General features: G+C 47.2%; 1 long non-coding RNA gene across 1 annotated transcript in view; it reads right to left on the bottom strand.

The window, feature by feature from the left end:
* Positions 1–177: 177 nt before the first annotated feature.
* LOC135424470 (uncharacterized) overlaps positions 178–11923 on the bottom strand; it is a 92173-nt gene continuing 80427 nt past the window's right edge. Inside the window, exons 2-3 of the long non-coding RNA XR_010435237.1 lie at positions 642–762; positions 178–324 (exon numbers count right to left, since the gene is read on the bottom strand). This is a non-coding gene — a long non-coding RNA (uncharacterized LOC135424470). The remainder of the gene's footprint in view (positions 325–641; positions 763–11923) is intronic.

The raw sequence follows: 11923 nt of genomic DNA, 5'->3' as shown, positions 1-11923 counted from the left end.
GGAGTGCCACGTCCAGTCTTGTCTTGGATACCTCCAGGAATGGGGATTCCACCACCTCTCTGGGTAGCCCCTTCCAATGCCTGACAACCATTTCCATCAAGAAAAGCTTTCTCATGATCACACACAAAGCCTCCTGAGGCCTTCAGTGCACCCCAGGCCCCGCAGCAGAACGCCTCCTCTCCCCCCAAGTGAGTAACAGCCCTCAAACACTCCCCCTTTTTGCTTGTGCCAGACCTCCAAGATGCCCTGCAGCTCCTCGCTGACTCGAGAGGCAGGAAAGCTGAGCACCATTGTCCTCAGCATGCTGTCCATGGAGTTCAGGGTCTGCAAGGAACACAGAGAGCAATGGCAGTCATTCTGCTGTTCCTCCCAGCCCCAGGAGAGCCATCTGAACCCCCCCGTGCCACAGGAGGAGGAGGAGGAGGATGCCCACACTTCCCAGGAGAGACATGGGCATAGACAATCTGCGGGGGCAGAGCAGCCTGTGGCACGGGATGCAGCCAGGCCCACGGAAAGGGGACAGAGGCACGAGGGGGGGAAGTACCCTGCCCTGCCTGGGATCCCTGCTCCTGTGGCAGCATGGGATAGCCAGGGAGCAGGCCAGAGGGGCTGGAGGCCCCTGGAGCTCAGCCAGCACTTACCTTGATGTAGAGGGCAAGGTCCCCTTTTGGCATTTCCTTCTCTGCAGGCAGCCAGAAGACACTCGAGAAGCACGCGCGGAGGAGGCTTTTGGCTTTGCCCTCCAGCGCTGTGTCCACCAAGCTGCAGGGAGAGGGCAGGACACGGGTTGCACACGGGTGCTGGGAGCAGCCCCTCGATGACTCGTGTGGGTAGCATCGGACCTCTGGGCCAGGGGGCCCATGAGGGATGGGTGAAACCCGCCCTCGGAATGCCACATGTTCCTTCATTTTCTCTGCCAGATTATTTATATGGCAGAAGACACCCAGGCCCTGGTACAAAACAGACAGGTCTATGCAGGGAGGTGACCAGTAGAGTTTTCTGGATGCTCTGGCTGCCCTGTGAGCCAAGCCAGCTCACAGGGCAGCTGCAGACCAGGCTGCATATGTGCGAGCACCTGCATCTCACTCAGAGTGATCACAGGGTTTGACAGCCACCCCCAGCTTTTCTTTTCCAAATTCCCAGCCACCCTGGCAGGAAAATCCCTTTTCAGACACACCACTTCAGGCAGCAGCAACTCTCAAGAGTGGCTCTGGCTGCGAACATGCCCTTTGCTCTGCAATGCCCTTCCCCTGCAGGGCAAGCACAAGCGGAGTGCTGGACATTTAAAGCTCCCACAAACCCCCAGAGTCACCCACCCACACCAATGGCAGGCCTGGCACTACAGTGTGGGAGCAAACAGACTTCTCTTGGGCTTTACAGCTGCTCTCAGCCCCCTTGGTCAGGGACAGGGGATCCCTGCCCTGGAGGGACCTTTTTTTCATGCAAGGGTTTTAAAAAATTAACAAAAAATAATAAAGTAAAAAAAATGGAGAAGACAAAGCTCTTTGGCCTATCAGCCCTTCTCTATCCCATAGCAGTCTGCTCCTGGAGAGGTTGGATATTATTAAGTAATGACCTCAACTGCATCACCAAGTGCTGCTCCACTGCACAAGGCCAGATCGGGCTGTACAGCTGATTTACTCCAGGGGAAGTTGGGCAGCATAACCTGTAGTACCTCTGCATAAGAACATTAGAATCACAGGCAGTAATTCAGGGGTCAGAAAAGCCACAGCACACTAAATTCAGGGCCTCACCCCAAGATGGGGGAGCACTTCCAGGAGAAAATATTATTACTGCTACCACTGATAAAAGCAGCTTTACTAAACTCATAAAAAACAATTACTGTTGGAGTTGAAAAATAATGAAGTAGATAAATCATTTACAGGGTGTCTGCAAAGTGAAGAGGGGGAGAGGGCCTGTTAAAAACCCTGTCAACTGTGACTGCTCTGAAGCAGACCCCAGAGCCTGCAGCAGCCTTCAGTCAGGTCTACATTATTTAATTGGTTTCAAGTGATTTTCTGGACTGTTAATCACCATGAGGTAATTAAAAACCCAGGCAGCATGTTGAGTGCTATAGCATACTAGAGATGTTAAACCCCTGAGAGTTCCTGTAATAGTAATGGCTGTTCCCCTCATTTGGAGTGTGAAACACCCTGAGAAGAGATGTCTGCAAGTGTCTGAAGCAGAGGGGATGGAGGGCAAGTGGCCACCAAGAGCGTGCTGAGGAGACAAGATGAAATATTCATGCACATTCTGAAAAACATCTACTATTCATGAAAATACAGATTTTTAAAAGCCATGAATTTTGGAAGGGACAGAAGTTCTCATTCTTACAGGCATAAGCTGTCTTATTAAAAAGAGGAGGAAAAAACTGGAAAAATGAAGTTTTGTTTCACAGTTTGAGTTTTTTAAGTCCTCACTTAAATGATTTGTGGTTTCCAAGTTCCTCATGGTTTAATGCATCTTTTTCTCATTTCTCAGGAACCAGCTAAAATGTTTAATAAAGCCCAGCCATGCTTTCACCCCTGTGCGCCCAGTGGGGTAAGATAACTTCATCATTCCAACAATCTTTTTGATAAGTTTTCAAAATGACTAGTTTTTGCTCACAAAACCCAAACTGATGCCAATGCATGCAGAGAGACATGCACTTAAAGATACTCATGGCATCAATACTCATGCCCTCTCCCAGGAGTTTGGGGTTATATCTACCTGGTCTGTTTTTTTCCCCATAAGCCATTCCCAAGTGGTTTCCTCTCTCGAAACACACTGCTCAGGAAGTCTCAATCACAAGTCCCACATGGTCTCAAATGAAGGATTACCCCTCGTTTCATCTTGTTACAGGGCCTTCTTGCTGGGATCCTGGTCACAGCCAAGGACCCTACATGATGCTGTAATATGTGTATCGCCAAAACTTAAACCACATGTTACATGTATGACTCAAACCAGGCAAAACTACCATTTAATTCCAGAGGAGATGCCCAGTCCAGAGACTCCACCCATCCCAGATGAGCATACTGAAGTCCTAGCCTAGCCCTTGCAGCATCCCCTTCAAGCTGTGCTGCTTTGGAAACAGAAAGCTGCCAAGAGAGTTGTTGTGTACCTGCTGGATCAGTGTTAAGAGGCAGGACTGTGGTGACCAGTGAAGATGGGATAGAGATTGCAAGCTCTGCTGGATACTGGAGAATATCTCTTCCCTGGAAAGGCACCATCAAAGCAGCTTCATCTGCTTAAAGACCTTCTGCAACACGATCCTAAAACCACAATACTTCATCCGGTGGCTTTCTGCTGCTTCCCTTCTTTTGGCTTAACTTTCATTTTTATCCCATTGCCAATACAGCAAAACCTTGGCAGCACGGATTTGTCAGAGTTCTCAGAGAAGTGCTGATGGTTGTTTAAAGGACCTCATCTAGCAGATGTAGCTGACATTGGTGTATGGAACTAACACAGAGCACACAGTCAGCTCAAGCCGCTCTTCCACTTTGTACAGTGACTTTGAGAGGATCAAGGTGGAAACTCGATTGTTTCATCACTCCCCTGGCTGCAGCTGAGGTTCACAGTAATGCAATCACTCCTTTGGCAGCTCGTGAGGCAGGAGGAATATTTCCACAGGAAACAGCAATTTTAAAATAGTAGCATACTTCCAAATCAAGGGGCTTCAGGGAGGAACTGCCACCCACCTCTGCTGAACATCACCACCACCTCGTGTCCACAGGGGTTCTGCTCTCCAGCAAGGGCAACAAGGGCATCTGGCTCATGGGCCTCATCTTCATCTCTGACATCCTCCTTCTGGTAAAGGACAAGTCAAAGAAGCCTTCCAACTCCTTCAGGTACAGAGCTTGCCTCGTGCTTCTTATTCCCCCTGTCCCCATCAGTGACCTGCAGAGATGCCAGTAAGACAGATCAGGTAGGTGAGAGAGGCTGCAACTCTGACCATAGAGAAAATCCCAGAACCACTTCCAAACACCACGGTCCTAAAATGCAGAGAGCCCACCTAGTGTGACAGTTTTGAGGGATTATCTTTAAACCAGCAGGCTTTTGGCTCAGTAGAGCATCACTCACTGTAGTTCAGGAGGAATACACCTATGAGCACACACTCAAGGAGGAGCACATCAACATTTGTGAAACTGCAGCCTGTGACAGTTTGAACATAGGGGTGATATGGACTGAGACCCAAATACCCCTCCAGTGTTTTCTCCCTCCAGCTCCACAACTCACTCCTGATCCAAGACATCTTATCCATGCACATGTCCACCACAGGCAGCAAGTCAACAACAGAGCCAAAAACTCTGCCAAAGCACATCCAGACCCACATGCTTCAGTCACCAACTGCAACAGTGAAGCGTCTCCCACGAAGCAACAGCTCTGCTTGCACATTTAAACACCACAGAAAACTGAAAAATGTTTTGGCATCCCCCAAAACCTATTACGTCCAAAAGAAACAAGACTCTCCTTGCTTTCCAGGGAAAACAGGAGGTGAAACTAGAAGCGGCCATTAGACGAAACATGAGTCGTGCTGCTCTAACCAGCTTTGGCTTTATCTGCACTTCCCCAGCCTGAGGAGTCATGCTTTGAACTGAAGAATTCCGGTTTTGGTGATTAGATTATCACTGGGGAGAAAAAGTTTTGTTTGTGCAGTTGTTCTGTTGCCTTGTTGTGCAATCCAAAGGTTTTCCCACTGGCTTTCAAGGTAAACACTTCCCACACCGAGCTGAATGGGATTCAGTTTGTGCTGCTTTGGATTTTAGAGCTTGAGCAATTTTCCTCACTTCCCCTGTTCCCCTCAACGACTGACATTTTGGCAGTCACAGGTAGAAAACCCACACTCAGAGCAGGGTGTAACATAAAGCAAACGCTTGTCTCCACAGACCAGCTGTCTGGCTCAGCCAGGGAAGATGCCACTCATTTCTGCGGCAGCACTGGTGGCAGCTGGGACTGCAGAGCCTTCCCAAAGCTCACACTGAGCACTTCCAGCTTGCAACAGAGCTGGGCTGGACTGGGAGGATCCTGCCTGGGGGCTTCAGAGAGGTTTCTTGACCTTGCATTTATTGCTGCCTCTGCTGCCTTTCATGAGCAAAGTAAGGATAATGTGTCTGTTGACAATTGTAACTCCTGACCTCACTGTGAGAAGAGTGTGTGTTGAACACTTAAATGAGGTCCCTGAAGACTATGCTCAAGACCAGAGCACACTGTTGGGCTGCTGTAGAAGCAGTACAACCTCAGTGCACTAAAGACATCTTGGCATCACTGTCAGCTCAGCACAAAGACCACCAGCCTCAAGAGACTCGTCCCTCAGAGATGTTCTCCCCATGGGTAGCTCAAGGGAGCTTCTCTCCCAGCCCAGACTCCCTCTGGCTGCACAGAGGCTGCTGTCTGATGGGTTTAAACAACTTTTTTTGCCCTAGGTCACGAAAAGAAATTATGGCAGAGTCAGATTTAAAGTTCTCACCTGTAACAAAGAAATTTAAACTTTGTTATAGAAGCCTGGAGACCTTTCAGAGATGAACAGCACAGTATCCAAGGTGGTGTTTAGTTTTACATTACCAATGTAAATGTATCCTATGATGTACTCCTGATATTGGGCTTCTTTTGTTGAGGGTTTTGGGGAAAATACACCCTCAGTCTGGTTGTCCCAATTCTTTTGTTGAAACTTTTCCAACTTCAGGTATTTCTGAGCATAACATTATTATTAAATTATGCAGTCTGACCTCAAACAAGTGCAAGGGAATATTTCAGATTTATGGAGGTAAATTAAAGGGGAGAATAAACAACAAGCAAAGGAGAGACTGTTCCACAGGAGATGAAGTGCTGCCACCTCCTCTGTTTTGAGAGACCTTTGACAACCACACAGGCAGATAAAAAAGAGAACTGGGCTGTGTCCCCATGTCTGAGCAATGCCTATGCATGGTTGGACATGGGGCAGGGAGATGTTCCCTGCTAAAGCACTGATTTTTCAAAGCATACAAAATAAGGCAAGTTGTTGTCAACAATACTGTCCCTACTCAATGTGCCAGAAGGAAAACTCATCCTGTGGGACACTGGAGTTAGGCAGATGGGCTTTGCCTTCCTCTAAATCCTCCAGGCAAGCTAATGCAAAGCCTTTCCAATCAGTGTTTGCAAGCAAAAAAGTTTTACAGTAACTGTCACAGCAGACCATGGGCCCTGTACAGAGGCATTGGCTGTGACTGCCTTGAGCCAGGAAGGAAAGGAGGAATCCATGCTGCTGATTCCCAAACACAGCACCTCAATGTCATAGTGAATTCCTGAAGAGCTAACCAACAAGGGAGCCTTCATCCCTGTGCTTAGCCCTTCTAAGCTTAACCATACCATCACCCTGAAATGCAGGGGAAGCACCTGTGTTTGCAATTCTTTCTCGTGTAGCATCATGTCTGTACTGAATCATGTAAAAGAAAAAAGAATAAAAATAATTCAACATATCGGTCATGAGAGATCAAAATCACCGCCTTGCATTATGACTTTGTAAACATTAATCTGCAAATCTTCTGCAAGAAACGAGGTAATTACTACCTCGAAGAAAGATTTTAAAAACTACTCTTCATCAGATCACTTTCAAAAACATAATAATAAAAGAATCACAACTTTAGTCCTTAGCAAGCAAACATAAGCAAACATAACAGCAAACCCAGGCAATGCAGGCAGAATAACTGCACTTTCTAGAATCTGTTCCTATTTTCTGCTTGGCTTTAGTTCAACTGTGTCCAACCACAGAGGAAAGACTCTCCCAGCAGACTCCCCCCCTGTTTGACCTTACTGACAGCCAGCATCTCACTAATCATGTATCTTTTTAGTGCCATGTCCAAGCTCAAACCTCTCCCTAAGCTTTCATGGTTGTAACCACAAAAAGAGCCAATGGAGCAGCTCAGTCAATACATCAGCAGGGACACAAACAACGTGAAGGACCTAAATACAGGTGACAGCTGTCTCAGAGTTTCACAAATCAAAATCACAGCCAATGAAGAGGTGGTTGCAGCTGACACCTGCTCAGCCCACGTCTGGTGAGTGATAGACAGTTGTTTATCCACAGCATGTTTCCTCTGGAGCAAAGCTGAGGCTTTACAAGGAACAGGTGAATTTGTGGAGACCAACTCATTTTCTTAACAGCATAGCATTTGAAAGATTTGTCTCATCCTCGATTCAGAGTCTAGGGAAAAAGGAGATTAAGAACTGGGCAGCAAATTACTGAAAGCAGAAACGGCACAATGCAACGCCCCCATGAGGGACAGGAATACAAAACAAACACTTTAAGGGAGATCACAATGAATAGGAAAGACATTCAAGTGGAAAAATGGGATGACATGCTCAGAGGATAGAGTAATGAACCCAAAAGGATAACACATCCCATGCTCTCAGGATTGAACACTTTCTGGTTGATCACTCTAATTCATCTGGCCATCAGGGTTTCTATAAAAGGCAAGAATGCATCTGATCTCTCTCAAAACTTAGGCAGCTGCCCAGGTTGATGACTCAAACATGGGCACAAAACCACCAAAGGACTTTAAACACATACAAACTCAGGGCTGCACACACCCTTGTAGAAATACTTGTAATGGAAGAGGAACATTTCAAACACCCCAAATCTTGAGTGGTCCTCAAAAATGTTTCAACAATTGCAGTTGATGTATATTAAACACAGATATTTTTATCTTCTCCAGCCAAGTACAGTGTCCCCTCCATGATAAATGCAATTCATTTTTACATTAAAACTATTTTAATAACTTGCACTCATCCTTATAATCATTACAGTTACAGGTAAGGATTGCTGTACTTCATGGTAAAAGATCCCAAAGCCTTGCAATTAATTTTGTATTTTTATTCTCCAGCAGACTTTTCCTTCAGGCCTACAGAAATACTTCAGTAGTTCCCAGAATGTGAAAATTATTCTTACAGCACTCTGCTAATGTAACCACTTGCTTTACAGTATCACAGCTGAATGGCTTCCTCCTGGCTGGTGCACACACTCCTACCTATGTGCTGATTCATTCAGGAATGGTAATGCCATGACTCAGGGAGATGTTGAGTCACCAGTGATGTGAGACCTGTCCCCACAGCCCAGCTCATCGTTAACTCAGCAGCAGGAGCAAACACACTCATCCAGTAGCTGCTGCAAAAGGAGTGGGGCCAAACATGCCTCCCCCTCAGGACATCCCTCCAAAAGGAGCCACTGTGCCCTTGCAGTAGCAGAGAAACCAAAGAGGAACAGGGCACTGGGGCTGAGGAACAGCTCCATGCAGGGGAAGGATCTGGTTGGAGAGATTACCTGTAGCCTTAATAGTTCCTAAGGAAAGGCACCCTATTTGCAGCTATCACCATTACTGCCTCCACATTGCAGGGAGTGCCTTCTCCTGCCTTCTGCTCTCAGCCTTGACCATCTCAGGGCCACATGGCAGTTACAGTTGTTAAGAATCCCAAGACTCCTGTTGGGACAGGATTCCAGGTCTCTCCCTCTCATTGAGGAGTCACCCAAGAGCAGAGCACAGCCCAGAGGGAACACCACCACAGCTGAGATAAAGGAGATGACTCAAGCCCTGGCAGAGACCCAGTTCCTTCCTCCAGAAATCAGCAGATACAGGAAGAGCCTCAGACAGTGTCAGTCATACAATCTGGAGCTTTCTTCCCTTTCCCTTCAGCAGCTCTTGGGAAGATTCACAGCCCATTTGGCTCACTGCAGCCTTTATCTCAAAGTTCAATCAGAGCAAGAGCTGCAGAGAGGACATTAGAGTCTGCTTTTCTTACCCTCTGGGGATGAGCAGTGCTGCTGTGGGGATTCTCCTCAGCTGGGAGAAGACTCCAAGTCTCCAGTACCTACAAAGCTGCTGCATAACCTCAGGCAACAGCCAAGGACTTGTGCCAGGGAAGAAAAATCTAAGTAGCCCTCACCTTCCTGGGGAAGGGAAATGCAAACCTGTAAAGATTATTCACTGAGCAGACTGCATTTCTTTTTGCTGGGAAAATCCACTTCATTTTTCACTGGATTTTACTTATTGCTGCAACTTTCATACTGAATCTCACATCTTAAATCCATTTTATAGCACCCACCCTGTTCCCCAGTGACTCTGCCCCAGCTTAGCTGCCAAACAAGGCAGCCACCCCTCAAGCAATGTCCTCCACATAAAAATCATCACCTGTATGGGTCAGAGTCAGGGACAGAGATTTTGGGGGGTGGTAGATATGGGAACAGCTACGTCAGGACTGAGGCATGAATCACCACCCCAGGGAGACACAAGTCCCACCATTCCTTGTGGCTCAGCTGCCCCCCAGCCATGTATTTCCAGTCTGATGTTTTTAAAACGTAGAACTTGCTACTTCCCCAGTCAGGTGTCAAGCACTCCTCCTCTGTGCATCAGCTCATGGATGAAGCCTGAAGGACTGGCTCCAACTCGACCTATGGCTTCCACAAAGGCCATTTAAGGGAGCTGAATCCCTTCCAAGAAGGCTTACAAAAGGATTAGCTGAGCTGGAAGCTGAACACGGACCTCAGAGTCTCAGCTTGGTGCCTCATTCACAGCGTCAGCCTCTCACTTTCTCTGCAGACACAGTAAGAAAAGTCTCCATTAAATAAAAAAAATAACAGTAATAAAAAGAGAGCATCTGAATGCAGAACTAATCCCCAAGGATCTGTGTATGGATCACTCCTTTGCCATTGTCAGCTCACTCTCTAACAACAGTTAAGAAATTTTCAGCAGTCAAATCAAACCTATTTTAACAGAAAGAAACATTGGCAATGTTGCATGGGAAAACATGCCTTATTTCACCACTACACAGTCACACAAATTGCTCTCCACTGAAAGAGAAAAAACAGTCTCTCCTGAACAAGTGTTGCCTATAAAATAAAATAAAATTCAGAAAACTTTGCCCCCCTCCCTGGTGCTGTATTAATAGAAGAGGTTGCAAGAGTGGCAGGGTCAGAGTAACAGAACACCATTCATACCAAAAGCCCTGAAACTGAGATCAGGCAAGGTAGGGCTACTGGATGGAATAAACCCAAATTGGCAGAGGCATTAACCAAATCAGTCACCTTCATCTCTGTATATTTAGGAATATCACAGAATCACAGAATGGTTTGGGTTGGAAGGGACCTTAAAGGTCATCTTGTTCCAACCCCCCTGCCATGGGCAGGGACACCTTCCACTAGCCCAGGTTGCTCCAAGCCCTGTCCAACCTGGCCGTGACACTTCCAGGGATGGGGCAGCCACAGCTTCTCTGGGCAACCTGTGCCAGGGCCTCCCCACCCTCACAGGGAGGAATTTCTTCCCAATATCCAATCTATAGGTACAGATTGTTGTTAAAGCATCCAGAGCTGCTGTTGAGGTAACTTCAAGTTACCCAAGAGTCACTCACCTGTGATTCAGTCTGGATTCACAGGCACTAAGAGAAGCAGCCTGGGTTGCACTTCTTGAGGTTGCTGACAACCAACACACAGGTGCAGAGAAATGGGGAAATTAATATCTTGGTGCTTTCAGTTTGCTGCTTCAAATTCCCCATCTCACAAAGTGAAACTGGTATAACATGCTGGCAAGGTTTTTTAGAACAGCAGAAGATCTACCAAAGGGGGAAAGAAAAAAAAAGAAGAAAAAAACCAACCAAACAAACAAAACCAGTGTAAATCCTGACCTTGGAAGAGGTGGCAGAGATGAAAAAAGAATTGACTGAGCCACAACTGTGACTAACAGGTCCACCACTATAAAGGATGATTTTTTTCACTGCTGCTGCCTTTCATACTTCAGAGGAAAAAATCTAATGGCAGCATTGAGATACCAGGCAGGTTTATACTGAAAGGAATGAGGAAATTATAGCTGCTCAAGCAAGTACCACTGCTGGGCATGTGCTGATAACACAGAAAAGCCTAAAAAAAAAAAACCAAAACAAAAAACAGAACAAAAAAAACCCCAAACTCCAAAGCCTCCCACCCCCACATTCCACTCCCTACTACAGTTTTCTGTCCTGTTGGATTAAGCTTTCCCAGCTTAGGAAGGGAATTACTCAGTCAAATATGCCAGGATTCACAGAGCCAGAGATGAGCTCCAGATGGGGAAAGCTTTCCAAACTCTGTGTTTTGGAGTTCTGAAAGGCTGTGATTGCTCCCTTCTCCATGGATGCTACACCCAGTGCCCGAAGAGTTCTGGCTCTGGGCACTGCTGATCACCCTGGGATGGCAAGAACATGGCAGGGAAGTGATACCTGATGTGATACAGGACAGAGGGTAATGATCACGCAGCACCCCCGGGGCTGCTCTCATTTACAGCCACGTGGTTCTTCACAACCAGAAGCAAAACATGCCGGGATCTGCAATAGGAAAATGCAGCATCTTCTCCAAAAGCTACTCATGGAGTGAAGAATCATAGCTCAGCTCCTGCCTGCAGAGATAAGGATGTCACAGCCCCCGAGCAAATCCCTGCTCAGGTAAAGCCCAGCACTGGCCCGTGGAAGCTGTTGATGAGTCAGGACACAGCACAGACCTGCAAGGACCTGGCAGACAGCTCTGACCAAGACAAAGCCCACTTGGGGGAGACAGAGGCCATCTCCAGCAAGCAGATCTGTTTGGGGGACTGCTGCAGTGGGAACACCATGCCACCAACTGCTGCTGTAAATACATCAATCTCAGTGCTCAGAACAGCTCCAGCTTGGTCCCGGCAGCCTCCTCTGAGCAGCTGCTCTGGGAGGCAGGAATGTCCCAGGGACCCTTAAACTGTCACCTACTCATGCATTTATCAACTAGCACAGCCTTTCACTTCAAGCATACTTTTCCATACCTCTCCTTCCCTCCTTGCCACATGCATAAGCAGCTCCCAGCCCTCCTTCCAGACTCTGCTGCACAGGTGGAATAAACTCAGGAAAGCTTCTCTAATCCCCTCAGGGGAGATGGCCACGCTTCACCCTCCCTGCACCTGCTCAAATTTCAGATTAT

Source organism: Pseudopipra pipra, chromosome 19, assembly GCF_036250125.1.
Source record: "Pseudopipra pipra isolate bDixPip1 chromosome 19, bDixPip1.hap1, whole genome shotgun sequence".
In the NCBI taxonomy this organism is placed as follows: Eukaryota; Metazoa; Chordata; class Aves; order Passeriformes; family Pipridae; genus Pseudopipra; species Pseudopipra pipra.
Note: the sequence above shows the minus strand (reverse complement) of the source record. Positions and strands in the feature narration are given on the sequence as shown.